A 15,143-nucleotide genomic window follows, 5' to 3' on the forward strand; every position below is an offset into this window, starting at 1 on the left:
TCTTTTCTCAAATATTATCCCATTTGGGAGACCTTCACTCATTGCTTCATACAAACAGCATCATCTCCACCACATGTCTCCAAATGTAACTTATCATCCTTCATTCTTCCCTGAAACACACATCATCATCTAACAGAGTAGACATTGACATGTTTATTTTCATGTCTATATTACCACTCTAAAAAATACATTTCATGAAGGTACATATTTTGTAGTGTGCAGTTGTGAGGTGCAGGTCCCTGCCACTTGTGGAAGTCTATCCCTGATTGCAATGTCTCTGTTTTGAATCTGCCATTTCTGCTACTTCTAACTTCTTCATCACAGATGTCATCAAGAATCCAGAGTCATCACCTGAACGTTCAGCCCACGTGATTTAAGTCCTGTTAGTTCTCCACTGTAGGCAAGTGGAAATAACAACCTCCTGTATTCAAAGTTGGGTTCCATTATTCTCTGAATGCTGGGAGAGTTGAAGTTGAAAAAAACAATTCATACAATTTCATTCTTTTTTTGGGTGTTCTACAATAGTGACAAAAGCCAGAAATGATTCTTTGGTTAAATTATTTTTCCACATTTGTTGATCTCCTATACTACAAATTCTTTGTTCCAGGGAAGTTTTATCCCTGATTGTTTTTCAAGGATCTGTACCAGAAACTGGAATAAAGAAAATGTTCAAAAAATATTTGTTCAATGAATGGATGAATTTGTGAAAACAAGTGCTGGCTGGCTGTTAAGGAAATGGTAGTTTATAACATCTGATGAATACGTGATTTTCCCATAGAAAATTCTCGGTGGAAGATAAGAACCATGTCCCCTCAGCAGTTGTATTCTTCAATGTAAATTAATAAATCGGTATTAAATATTTATGTATATGTTTCTGGAAGAATGACTCATCCGAGTCCACTCTTGAGGCAAAGGCAGACATATTGCCAAATTAGCTTTCTAAAACGTGAAAAATTAGAGAGAAATGACACCATTGTCATGTGCCAAGTGCTTTTTGTTTTGGGGATTCTATAACTGTTATTTGATGTGTGTTATATTCTCTATTCTGTCAGTTAAGTTTATGAATGTATTCTACAAGTGTCTGTAGAGTTCTAGGCTTTTAATACAGTTATTATGGCTAAAGCAGACTAGTTATATACCCCCAAATTCAAATTCTACTTTCAGTGGTGTGGAGTTGTCACTAAGAAATGGCTACCCAGTCAGAAAGCATATATCCCAGATCTCCTTACCATTAGGGTCTTGGTCTTACATTAGACCAAACTCTAACAAGTGAAGTGACTTGTCAAGGTGATGACTGACAGTCCCAGGCCTGGTTACAAAAATTCCAACACAGATATCCTGTATTCTGTTACTATCTTAGTCCATTTGGGCTGCTATAACAAAATACCATAGATGGGGTGGTGTAAACAACAAATATCCATTTCTCAAAGTTCTGGAGTTCTGAGAAGTCCAAGATCAAGGTTTGTCAGATTCAGTGTCTGGTAAGAAACTTTTTTCCTGGTTTGCAGAGGGCCACCTTCTTGTTGTGCCCTCATGTCATTGTGAGGAGAGATAAAGCAAGCTCTCGGGTCTCTTCTTATAAGGACACTAAGCCCATCATGAGGACCCTATCCTCATGATCTCATCTAAACCTAATGACCTCCCAAAGGCCCAACCTCCCATTACCATTACAAGGGGGATTTAGGGCTTCAACATATGAATTGGCAGGGAGGTATGCAAACATTCAGTCCAGTCTGTAACAGTTACCTTTGCAACTGACTATAGTGGACACAGCCTTTAACACCATTTGGAAGAGGACAAATCACCTGTGAGCGTGGTACATGAACAACTGCACAGAAAAAGACTGCCCACTGACCAGCATCCACCATCCTACCTGTGTAAGAAATACATTATGTTTCACTCAATGCATCAAGCATGTCTCAGCTGCATTTATTACACCATTATCTCACACCACCATTGTAAGGAGATAAGGTGGAAGGATTAAATGTGTTCACTATGGTAGAGAGCCCCAGATTTCTGACATACCTCACAGAAGGAAATGATCTTCATTACAAATGAACATTTAGGACTAGCACGGGAAAAAATCAAATTTTATTCATCTTAACGTCATTCTCTCATACCTCACAAGTCTTGTCTCAACAACTTGTACAAAAATAACTCCCGTATTTGTTAATTGACCCTAAGACTACCAGTGGTTGTGTGATATTAACAATCAGCATGAGGGGTGCTTGGGTGGCTCAGTTGGTGGAGCAACCAACTCTTGATTTTGGCTCAGGTCGTGATCTGGTGTTGTGTAATTGAGCCCCACGTAGGGATCCTTGATAGGCATGGAGTCTACTTGAGATTCTCTCTCTCCTTCTCCCTCTGCCCACCCCCTTCATGTTCTCTCTCTCTCTGAATAAATAAATAAAAACTTTTTTAAAAAACTCCATTCTTGGAGCATGAACTACATGAGCAACGACAATGCGGTGCTATTCATTAACTCAGGAAGAACGGTAATCCTGAGAAGTTTCCCTGAGATGTACCCAGCAGAGCAAATTTTAACAAACTACATGTAAGCATTTTACCACCATCAGACATGGAGGGCCATTATATGAGAAGCACTAAGAAACCCATTAAGTGTTCACTGCAGGGATATCTTTTGGAACTGAGTTTATGCTATCCCACAGCATATATTTTGCAAATCTTTGGGAAAAATTCCCTTCATTATATGAATCAGAAATAGCTGTACTTCTGAAAAACTGGTTTTCTATTCTTTTCTGGACATTAAGTGTTGTGTAACTGATCTTGTTTGTCTCTTTTTTCTAAGAAAGCTTGGAATCTATTTATCAAGTCATCTCTAGCAGGCACAGCTACCCTGCATGTTTAATTTTTGTGGAGATAGCTCATTATGGCTTTGTCTTATTTTTTAGCAAAAAAAAGAGAAAGATTAAATTTTTTCTTGATTTCTCCATTTCTTTTGTTAATTTTGGATGCCATAGTATCTCAGATCTGCATACTCTCTCAACACACATTCCAGCTTAAAAACACATATTTTTCTTCTCATAGAGATCCACAATTCATTAGCTATTTGTATTAATTAAATACAGATAAATTCCTTATCCTTGTCTCATCAGCTGTTCCTTCTCTCAGGAGAAATTCGTACAACTTCTCTCACCAGAGAACGTCAAGTTGGAGCAAATAATACCTCATCTGAGATGCTTCCGTTTAGGCATCCCTCACTGCTTTTCTATGTCACCACTTTTTAAATAGAATTTCCGTATTTATTCATCCCCTCATTATAATGCATTTTCCTCGGTAGTTGCTTTGAAGACTGTCTCCCCTACCATTAATTAAATACAGATAAATAAAATAAATGGACAATGTGGTTATTTTATTATTCTTTTGCCCTAGGCAATACAGAAATGATAAAGTAAATGAAGCCAATGCTGATAAGAATTTTGATGTGTTACTACTAGTGCAAAATCAAACTACAAAATGCTACCTACCAGCATTCCATTCATTACTCTCATCTATCCATTAGGTAATGCATTTCTCCAATTGCTTTGTCCCAACGAGTTAACTGAGCTCAGAAAATTGAATAGGTTGAGAAACATCTCTTAGGCATCAAATGCCATAGAAAACAAAGCAAGCTTCTGCTAAGCAATCCAGAAGCCAGAGACAAGCTCTTAAAGATGAATTTCTCTCTGTCAGAAAGAATGAGAGGATTTTCTGATAAACTCTATGACATCATTGGAGGGAGGGGAAAGGCAGGTGGTGAGACAAGCTTACACACCCCCAAAGGTTGAACAATCTCATTACCAATGAGAGGGATGCCATGCACAGGAAGTAGTGTAACCTGAGTTTGAACTACCTCTATACCACTAATGCCTTCAAACACTATAAAGCTGGAGAAAGAACATAATAAAATCACAAGAAGTTAAAGATATGTGCTTACCTGTGTCACTATTAAATTCTTCTACACACATTGATCATAACAACATATATTTTGAATCCTGCATTTTTCCAACAAGAGATGGAAAAGTTTGGAGAAATTAATATTTATATAAATATCCTCTTCTATGGAGGACCACGGGGCAAAGGATAAGCAGGCATAGCTGTCCATGATTAAATTTTCCTTGTGTCCTCTCTTATTTCTAACTATGGCTACTACTACCACACCAACTTAAGGCCCATCTTTTTGACTAGATGTATGTAAATTCCGTTTTTCCTTGGTTTATCTAAGGAGGATTTGGAAATCTCAAAAGGATTCTTACTCCTAATTGAAGGAATATGGTACAAAATGAAGTAAAGGAAGATTACAAATAAACAGGAAAACAACCACTTCAGAAGCCCCAAAACAGTTATTGACAGAGGATCTATTTATTTTCATTCCAAGACAAAGTCTAAGGAAAAATCAAAAATTGATCTGGCAAGCAAAACACTGCAAGTTCATTCCCTTCCTTAAAGTATCCCCAAGGACTTCACTTATTACAGTAAAACTCTTTCACGGGTTTTCATAAGCTGGCTCCAATACTCACGCCCAGCCTTCCCCAAATGTGTTGTAGTTGACTGTCCCTTATCCTTGTCTCATCAGCTGTTCCTTTTCTCAGGAGAAATTTGTGCTTCTCTCATGAGCAAATGTCAAGTTGGAACAAATAGTAACTCATCTGAGATGCTTCCCTTGACATTCCACGGCAGAGGTCACTGCTTTTCTATGTCACCATTTTTAAAATAGAATTTCCATATTTATTTATCCCTTCATTATAATGCATTTTCTTCAGTAATTACTCTGAAGACTGACCTCCCAAGCTATAAGCTCACTATACTATATATGTATTGTCTTTATACTCTCAGGAATTAACAAACTGATTCATAGTAGCATGCAATAAAGCTTTACTGAATTAATTAAATTGGAATGTAGGATACTCCGAATCCCAATACAGCTTTTTAATCTTACTAATATTATCCTGCTCATCACAATCATATGCGACTGAGTTGGTCATATTTCAATGGGAATTTTTATTAATTTTATGCCTCAAATCCTATACATAATTTCTTAAAAATACCAGTATACTCAGTCGTCTGTTTTGTCACTCAGGAAAAAAAAAATTTTTTCTCATCTTGAATAAGTAATCTGGTTGAGGATTGTTCTGCCCAGAATCAAAAAAATTTTAAAGTCTATTCAAGTAAAACTGCAAAGTCATAACACCTTGAAACAGTTTTATTAATGAAACAAATATTAAGTTATTTGATCTTTCAATGCACATTAAAATTGTGAAGGCCACTCTAATCCCATGTACGTAGAAAAGCAGCAGTCCTGGTGGAAACTACCAAGGTTTATATTTATCATGCTTATCTGGATTCTGTCTCCAAAATGGTACCATGATTTAAGTCTGTTTAAAGTTTCTTTGAGTTTATCTGTCATATAAAGTTGAATGGTGTAGTGAAATCATTTAAGAAAGTCATAATGTTGAATCCTGGCTCCTTGAATGAGCTAAAGGCTCCTGGTGCTATAATCAAAACCTTGCAATCTCAGTTTTATCTTATGTAAGATTGATTTCATTAGCCTTTCTCTTAAGCATACCGAGGGTTCAATGAAATTGTTCATATGAAACTATTGTGTATAGAAGATCTTAATTTGTGTAAGAACTAATTGATCTTTATTACCCGAAATCATTTTATTTGTGTAATCCTAGCTTAGGAGCATGATCTGAACATGCAGATCTTCTGTGTATAAATGAAGATTTTTTATTTTCATTTAACAAAAAAACAAACTAAAAGTAGTCTGAAGGACTGGGTTTATATTTTCCATGGCCAGCACAAGTAATAGAGTGGTAGGTCAATTCCGGCAGTCAGAGCACCGTTTCTGTGGAAAGTGATAGTGCCCCTGTATCTGTCATTAGCAGGAAAGTAAAAGACTTTCTCTATGTTTGACTGACCAGAACTGAGTGACATTGCTGCACAAAGTGGCAAGGGAGTCTGGGAAATTGGGTATCTCCCCTTCCACCATTTAAATGGGAAAGAGTGAGGGAGAAGGGTGTTAGGAATAAACTTTTGGCATTTCTCTCACTTTCCCACTGTGATATTTAAGTATGAAGAAAATGCTTGCATTAGAACCAAATAAATGCCATGATATGATTAAGTTGCTCTCCTTCCAAAGCAAATATAATTACCAGGTAAGCTTCAAATATAGCCAGGGAAAGAGAAAAATACACTTGATTTCACTTCTTTTAACTCCTTATTAAATTAATTATACTAAAAATAATTAATTATACTGCTTTGTTTTTCCCCTTCAGTGTGTGTTGTCCATTTGAAATGCAGTTAAGTTCATTTGTTTCTAGTTAAATTCTACTTTTTGTTTAGCTTTCCCTATGTTTGATTACTAAATTCAGTTTTTGAGTTTGTAAAACATTACTATGATTCTAAAATTCAGAATTTTTTTTAAAATTATACTCAGAGAAGTGTCCTGCCACCATCACTCCTGCTGTTCCAATCCTCCCATGTTCTCTACTGACTTACCACCTGACTCTATAAGTGAAATAATCACATTAGTTGCTGATTTATCCTGTGCATGTGTGTTACACAAATGAACAAACACATGTGGGTTTGTTTTTTTGGGGGGGTGGGGAGGAGTAGGAGCTGCCCATTTTCTGTCTGGTTTGGGTCTTGTTCTTCTCAAGAAATAAGAATTATTTACTTGGGACATTAGTCCTTTGTGATAGGTGTTGCAAATATCATCTCCAAGATGTCTTATTGTCTCTTGTAAGTCACCTCTTGACATTTAAAAAAAATGTTTTTGGCCATTTACAGAGCATTTTTTTAAATTGTAGGCAATTCTATCACTCATTTCTTTTACTACAACTGGATTATATGTCATAGCTAGAAAACCTTTGTTTACATGTAGATTATAGAGGAGTCCATCCTGTTTTTTTTTCAAATATTTGAATTATTTCATTTTTACATTTAAATCTATGATCGTGAAATTGTTTATTTCTTAAATCAAAAATCAAGTGTCAGAAATTTGAAATTTATATATTATATGTCTAATTCTTCTAATTTAATTCTCCACTGATTAATACATGTTTAGGTAAGATTTATGGATAGTCATAAATACAAATATATTTTCAATAATATTGTCATTTCAATTTGCAACCTATGTGATAAATATGGAAGTATAAATATGTTGTAACAGGGCTATTATAATTTTTATCTCTTCATATATCAAAAAGAGTTCACCTAAAAACAATCATTTGAGGAAAAGACAAACCAAGAAAGTTATATTTTTTAAACCATTTTCCAGTTTGTAATCTTTTAATTCATGTGGCCAATTTTTGTATTATTATTTACATTCATCTTAAGCTATTTTAAAACAATTTATACTTAACAAAAATTGCTTGAGGAGGGTCACCTGGGTGGCTCAGTCGGTAAAGCATCTGACTTTGGCTCATGTCATGATCTCAGTGTCCTGGGACCTAGCCCTGCATCAGGCTCCACGTTCAGTGGGGAATCTGCTTCTCCCTCTCTTTCTGCCCCTCCCCCCTGCTCATGCTTGCTTGCTCTCTCTCTCTCTCAAATAAATAAATAAAAATCTTTTTAAAAAGTTGCTTGAGGAATGAGGCCGTAGTTTTTCCCTCCACTTCTTATTACCAAATATAAGGAAAACATGTATTTCAATGATCTTTTGAAAGTAAGGATTGTTTATAGTATATCACACTATTTCAAAGTAATTCAGGTCGGGTATTTTTCACCTTGAAGCTATTTTAATTTTAAATATCCAATGAAAGCATTAATACATGAGTATCTCTAAACTGTATGTGTTATATGAAATCAAAGAAGCAATACTCTCCTATTTTTATTGGACACTACTAGAAAAAACTGAAAAGAGTAATAATCCAAATGCTGACCTCAGTTTAATTTTATCTACTCTGATTCCTATCAAATCATATATAACTATAGAAATTTACATTGACAGTAGTTACAATTAAAGACAATGTCATAGACAGAAATAATTTTAAAAATGTGCTTATTGTGTCTGTTCAGGGTTTGGGAAGAAGGGTCATGAAAAATCATGTAAAATATCATGTTAAACTGAAAATTATTTTAGATAACAACTACCTTTTTTTTGGATGAAACAATAAGATGAACTAAAATATTTTGTTCATCTGTAAACTGAGTTTCTCCCTACATACTACTTATCTCATTACTTTCTGAACAGCCTTATCTCACTTTAAGGAATACAATTTTATTTTAAAAGTAGAGGAGCACCTGGGTGGCACGGTCAGTTAAGTGTCCAGCTCTTGGTTTCAGCTCAGGTCATGATCGGAGGGTTGTGAAATAGAGCTCCACATTGGGCTTCGTGCTCAGGGTGGAGTCTGCTAAAGACTCTCTCTCCCTCCCTCTCCCTCTGCCCCTCCCCACCATGCTCTCTCTGTCTCTCTCTCTTTAAAATAAATAAATCTTAAAAAAATAAAAATAGAAATGCCATTAGAAAAAACATTTCATAAATTGTAAACAAAAGAATTAATAAGAAATACTTGCATAGCATTTTCTACCTTAACAAATATGCAATATTTGAACCCTGGTCCTTATGTTATTTCTCTTTTCAACATACTCTGAGGATATCATTTTAAGGTGAGAACCATAATGCATAAGTTTTGACACTAGGAAAATAGCAAAGGTCATATTGCAGATTTATATTTTAAGTGAGAAGACCCCACTCCAACCCAATTCTCCTAAGCTGAGGCTCAGCCAAATAAATGCTTAGATTGTCTCCCTTTTGCTTTAAGATACAATAATGGTGGCCTTGGACAATTTTTAGGCTGGGATTAAATGTTATAGTTGTCCCTAGCTATACCAATAAAGGTGGGAAGGAAGGTGAAACATAAATATAAACATATTAAATATGTAAACATAAAATAAATATATTTATAAGAATTTGACCATCTTTAGCAGAATTGATTCTAAAATTTCTGAGTAGTGTAATTATAATTATTTGCTGTGATACAAAACCACATGCAGTTTTCTGACTACTTGGGAAAAGCTGGTAGCATAAATCCTCTAAAATTTTAAGTATCCCAAAAATATCCAGTAGTCCTGCTTTCCCCAATTCACACATTATTCATCTGGTAAAACTTTAAGATGAGAGAATTAGTTTGTGTGTTCAAAAACGATATTCATTCTAGCTAGCCAGTTCAGTTAAGACATTATTCACTGTAAGATAAGTATCTGATCAGGCATTTAAGCCATCGTAATGATTGGATTGTACTAAATACCTAATCAGTTGTTAATCCCTCTTTAGATTATAATTTTAGCATTTGATAGCACTGACCACTAGTTGTTAGTCATTGTTTTCTGTAATGTTTTTCACCAGCAAAATGTTTTGCTCAGAATGACTGCATTTGTACCAAGAAACCTGACAAATATCTTGATCTACAACTTCCTAAATGTCCAATAAATCAAATCTGCATTGAAATTTTGATACAAAAGTTGCCTCCTCTTCACTCTAAAGTTTAAAAAAATAAATAACAGAAGAGACAATTAAGATGAGGGATGATTCTTTTTTTTTCATTTCAGTAGTCTCACACTGATACTCCATTTGCATGTTTGTTCACTTATTCAATAAATATTCATTGAGTGCCGATTATGTGCCAAACACTGGACTAGGCATCGGGGATGTAGTGCTGAACTAAGACCAAATGTCCATGTCCTACTGAAGATGCCATTTGATTAGAAACAGGTATTAAATCACTGATTCTTCAAGCCAAATATTCAATTAAAAATGATGGATGTATTCTAAGACAAAAAATAAATTACAATAAAATTAAAAAGTATGATTTTAATTTAGGGCTCAGCGAAAGCTTCACACATGCATGTAATTCCTGCTCATGTTTAAGGTGTCCATGGATACCTGCAAGCATATAAATACATATATTTGTGTGTGTATCATATATATAAATATGTATATGTATATATATATAATAGACATGTACACACATAGATACTTTAACATAAGCAGGAGTTAGGCAAGCAAAGTTGGAGAGAAGAGGGAAGAAAGAAAGATACAGAATATGCAAAGGGCCTGAGGTCAGAAAGAATTGACAGGGGGCCAGGGTGGCTGCAGCACAGAGAGAGAGCCAGCAAGAGATAAGCCCAGGATGGAATAAAGGGCCAGATTATGCATGGCTTTATGGGATGTCTTAGAGATTTTTAATTTTATACTAATGTAATGGGAAGGTTTTGAAGGATCTTAAACAAAATAGCGGAGCAGCAGGCTCCCTTTGGCTATAATGTATACAATTGTTAGGGTGGGTATAAGAGGTAATTACTAAAGTGCGGAAACCAAATAGAAAATAGTACAGACAAAAACCTCTGGGGCTTGGCCAAGAGGACTGCCTTTTTTATAGAGAAAAAGTGAATAATAAAAACAAGAACTTTTCAAGATAAAGACAAGATATAGTTATGGTTTTGTGGGAGATGAAAGAAAAGTTTCTGGAAAGAGCAAGTGGATGGGCGGACACCCAAGGAGGCACACTGGAGGAGGAAAAGATTTGCAGGGTTACCATGAGGAGGTCAGTGCACCCCCATTTATTAATTTGAGATGCTGTGAGTCATCTAGTGAAGACGTTAAGGAGGGAATTAAATGTCCAAATCTACAGTTCAAAGAGAGGCTTGAGATTTACATGCTGGTTTCTCTAGCATATAGATGGAATCTAACGGTGGACAATGGATAAAATTACCTAAATTGAGAGTACTGGTTGAGGAGAGAAGACCCACTATCAAATATAAAGGAACCTAACATATGGAATAAGGGTTCTCGATTTTTTTGGTGTGTATAACATTTCCCTGGGATATCTAATAAAATGCAGTCTCAACCCCACTAATATGCACTTGAAAAATATTCCTTATAATTCTGAGGGCGTTGTTTCATTTTGAGAATGAAACATTTGCATTGTTTTCAGTTTGAGAAAAAACCAGGAGACAAAAAAGGACACTTTGTAGTTCTATGTGGAATCCCTTATATTCAAATGAAAAAGTAAAGGTCAGTGTGCCCAACGCATGGAGAAAAGGGACAAAAATGAGGCTAGAGGAGCAAGCAAAAACCTAATCACGTTGGGTCTTATAGACCAAAATAAGAATTGGGAACTTTTTCCTTAGGGTCATGGGGAAATATAAAAGGCTTTAGGCATAACTGACATGACCAGAGATATGTTTTAGAAAAAATAACTGGTTGCAGAGTAGAGATCTATTTTCACAGAGAAGACTGAATATGGAGGGTCCAACTAATAGTTGCAATTGTCTTGGATATTAAAATGGGATGGTGAAATTGTAAATGGAAAGAATATAGAATTTGAGGAAAATGTAGCAAGAAAAATGGCCAGGATTTGATGGTGTATATGATATAAAAAGGGGGTAAAAACTGGGGAAATGTTAGGGTCAGCTTAACAAACCCAGTTTGGGGCTTATCCAAGTGTATGGAAAATGGGTGCCATCATGGCCATAGGAAATGCTGGGGGAAAAACTGGTCTTTAGGGATGGCAAGTGGAGATGGGCTCATGAGTGTTGCTTCCAGCATGGTGGGCTTGAACGAGACACCAAAATGAAGATGTTTAACAGCAGAGACTCGTCAATGTATAAATGTGTAGATAGTAGCTGAAGTGTGGGTGTGTAAATCATCTATGAAGAACGGCATGACAGGGATTGTTCTCTGAAAAAGGTGATTCATTTTGTGCCGCAGTCAAGAAGAATACCACCTCACTGATAAATACCTATTACGTTAGACTTATTTGTTCAGAAAATTGGAAAGAATTACAAAAGACAGCCTTAGAAATCCTCAATTATAATGTATATGGCAATGATGTGAATTAACGCTAAGAATTTTATCAAAACAATTCAAATCTAGCTACTTTTAAAAAAAAAGTAACATGAATTGACATGGGAAAATATACATTGAAAAGATCTTGATTATTTTCCATCTACTTTAATGTCTGTATATTTGATATGTAGAACTTTATAAATCAAGTTGATATTGACCTCACAGATTACTAAAAAATATTCTGAGTATATATTACATTTTATTATAGTTTGACAACCCTTTAATAGTGGTGTGTGTGTCAGTTTATCTCCCCAGACGGAGTATAAACCTATTTGTACCAAAAGCCAGATTATTTGGTTATTTGAATCTTTAGGAATACCTTGCTCAATTCTGATTATGTAATTCAGTAATACTTTTTAGTTTCTAGATAAAAACTATTAGAATTTTTAGTGTGTCAAATGGAAAATGATGTAAATGTCTCTTTTGACTTAATTTTATAAATTTAAGGAAACAGCAGCCAGATTAACTCCTACTGCTAAAGAGAGAAGCTGATGTGAGGTTGAGCAGTGGGAGACTTCTGAATAATAAAAAAAAAGACTTTAACTTAAAAAATCAGGAATAATTATCTCTACTACAAAAGGGAGAAACATTTTATTAATATAAGTACATTTAATTTATATTACACTTAATACAGGATGGGCACCATGAATAATTACTAAAGATTTGTACTCTTGAAGAAAAATGGAACACCCTTTCTTTACCTTTACTTAGGCAACAAAGAAAGTTCATCTGTGTGTATGCTATAAAAAGAGCAAAAAAAAACGTGCTAAGAACAAATGACCATGCAGATGGAAAATAATAATCACATGAAAACGAAGCTGGAGGGAAAAAGGAAAGGTAGATAGAAAAGAAGGAAAGAATGGATAAAGGGTTGGAAGAAGAAGGGAAGGAGGGAGGAAAGAAAGAAGAAAGGGGGGCAGGTAGGGGAGAGGGAGGGACCAAGAAAATAAGATGGAGAGATGGAGCTAAAGAGGAAGGAAACGAAAGAAAGGAATGTTAAGGGAGAGAGACAAGGAAGAAAGATAAAAGAGGAGGAAGCATTTCTTCAAAAGATTATTTATTTATGTATTTAAGAGAGAGAACACACTGCAAGTGGGGGGGGGTAGAAGGAGAGAAACAAGCAGACTCACCGCTAAGCGGGGAGCCCGACATGGGGGCTTGATCTCAGAACACATGAGATCATGACCCATGAGATTAGGACCTGAGCCAAAACCAGGAGTTGGATGCTGAACCCACTGAGTCACCCAGGCACCCCTCTTCAAAAGATTTTTTTAAAGGTTTAGTATTGCCTGGATTTAGTATTTCAGTTTGTCTGGTACTACGTGTTTCCATCCTCATTGTACGAATTGTGTACCTTTTCAGATGAAAATAAAATTTGGGGGAAAAGAAAAATATCAGGCAGTCTGCAGAATTCCTCACACTTGGAAATGGCCCTCAACTACTAGTTAGAGTTCTGTTCAGCTTCAGAAGTCCTTGAAGCTTCATTCTTATATTATCATTCCTTCTAGATCTCCCATCTCTGGCAAGAAAAAACAGCTTAAGAAATTTTGGAAAAGGCTAGAACAAGCTAAGGAAATGCCCTATGATCACAGATAGTTTTACAGACTAAAGTGTGTCCCCAGACCTTTGTTTTCTTATTGTGAACATTCATGGAGTGTAGTGCAAGTCAGCCTATAGAATTAATCAAGTGCTTTGTCTCTCAAATAATCTCCTTACTAGAACAGTGTCTATCCATTACTTTGAATATTCATGATACTCCTGTCTTCCTCAACAGCCCATTCAATAGATAATTAAATGATGTATGTGTGGCATGATCTTGTTAATATTGTGGTATATGATTATGTCTCCTGGTGCATCCAATCCTTTTGCCAAGTTATTTAGATCCTAAGTTACAAGTAACATTGAAAGGTGCGCCTGGGTGGCTCAGTCAGTTAAGTGTCTGCCTTTGGCCCAGGTCATGATCCTGGAGTCCCTGCATTGGACACCCTACTCAGTGGGGAGTCTGCTTCTCCCTCTGCCCCTCACCCTTCTTATGCTCTCTCTCTCTCAAATAAATAAATAAAATCTTAAAAAAAGGTAACATTGAAAGAGAATTTATATATCATCATATAATTTATAACACCCTTATAAACAACATCCATTTAACAAAGGCAATATAGTTACTGAGACTTATGACAAAATTTTAGTAAGTGTAAATTTTTTAGTCTTGAATCATAAAACATAAAATAAAAGGAGAGCAAGCTGAAATTTTCCTTAATAACTAAATATTTTTCCTTCATTCCGAACTCCCATCTCTCTGATGTCTGAAAACATATTTTAAATGTTTAGCCCAAGCCATTGATTTCTTGAAAAACGTAAAGTTCTTGTTCTAGTCACAGTATGATTTAACAATGCTAAATCTGGCATATTCACTACCCTACTCCACCTTTTCTTTATCCCAAGATATACTTATATGCTTAGATGTACCTAAAATAGAAGATTAGTCACAGTTAACCCATTAGCTCTGGTAAGCCTCGATTAGTCACCTAGGCTCACCCGTAGATGTCGGCAAGCACCTAAATGTCTCTGTGGTAGAGCTCCTGGGGTCACCTGGACCGTGACCACTATCCATTTTAGTGAATGATGATGGAGTCTTTCAGACTTCTAAGACATATTTGATACTCTGTCAGATGCAAGCTCACTCTTTACTCTCCTTATCCTACTTCATATTCACACAAATCACTCTGAAAACATTTCACTTTTCTGAGGGATCATTTATGGTTGGTCGTCAGTTAATACCTCCAAGAACTTCTGCTGTGCACAACAGGAACGTTTGAGCCATGAAGAACCAGTGGATTCCTCCCCTATCCTCTCCCGAATTGTTCTGCCACCCCAGCAACCTGTACCCCTCCCACAGTGTTCCCATCCTTCACAGTGAACTTACATCTCCCGCTAGTACGGGTGCTCTGCAAACTCCCAGGACTGTAACTCACTTATTTTTCTTTAGTTTGCTTCTTCCGGGTAATTCACTATCCCTCCTCCCTCAATAACTCTTTCCCATTTCAATGCTGGAGATTTAAGTGAGGATATTCAGAAAAGACAAACAAAAGAGAACACACCAGAAGATATTGTTATGTCTGAGTCCCTTACTGCTGGTTAAAGAGACAGAACACACTAACCAGGAAGAGTTAACCTCTGTGAAGAAAAATGAGATAGAAAAATCGAGCCCTGTAGTATAGGTGAAATGGTCTTTTTTGTGTGTCCTCCACGTGAGTTCTCCCCTAGAGCAGTACAGTAGTATCTAGTGTTT

This window comes from Zalophus californianus, chromosome 2, assembly GCF_009762305.2.
Source record: "Zalophus californianus isolate mZalCal1 chromosome 2, mZalCal1.pri.v2, whole genome shotgun sequence".
NCBI classification, from domain to species: domain Eukaryota; kingdom Metazoa; phylum Chordata; class Mammalia; order Carnivora; family Otariidae; genus Zalophus; species Zalophus californianus.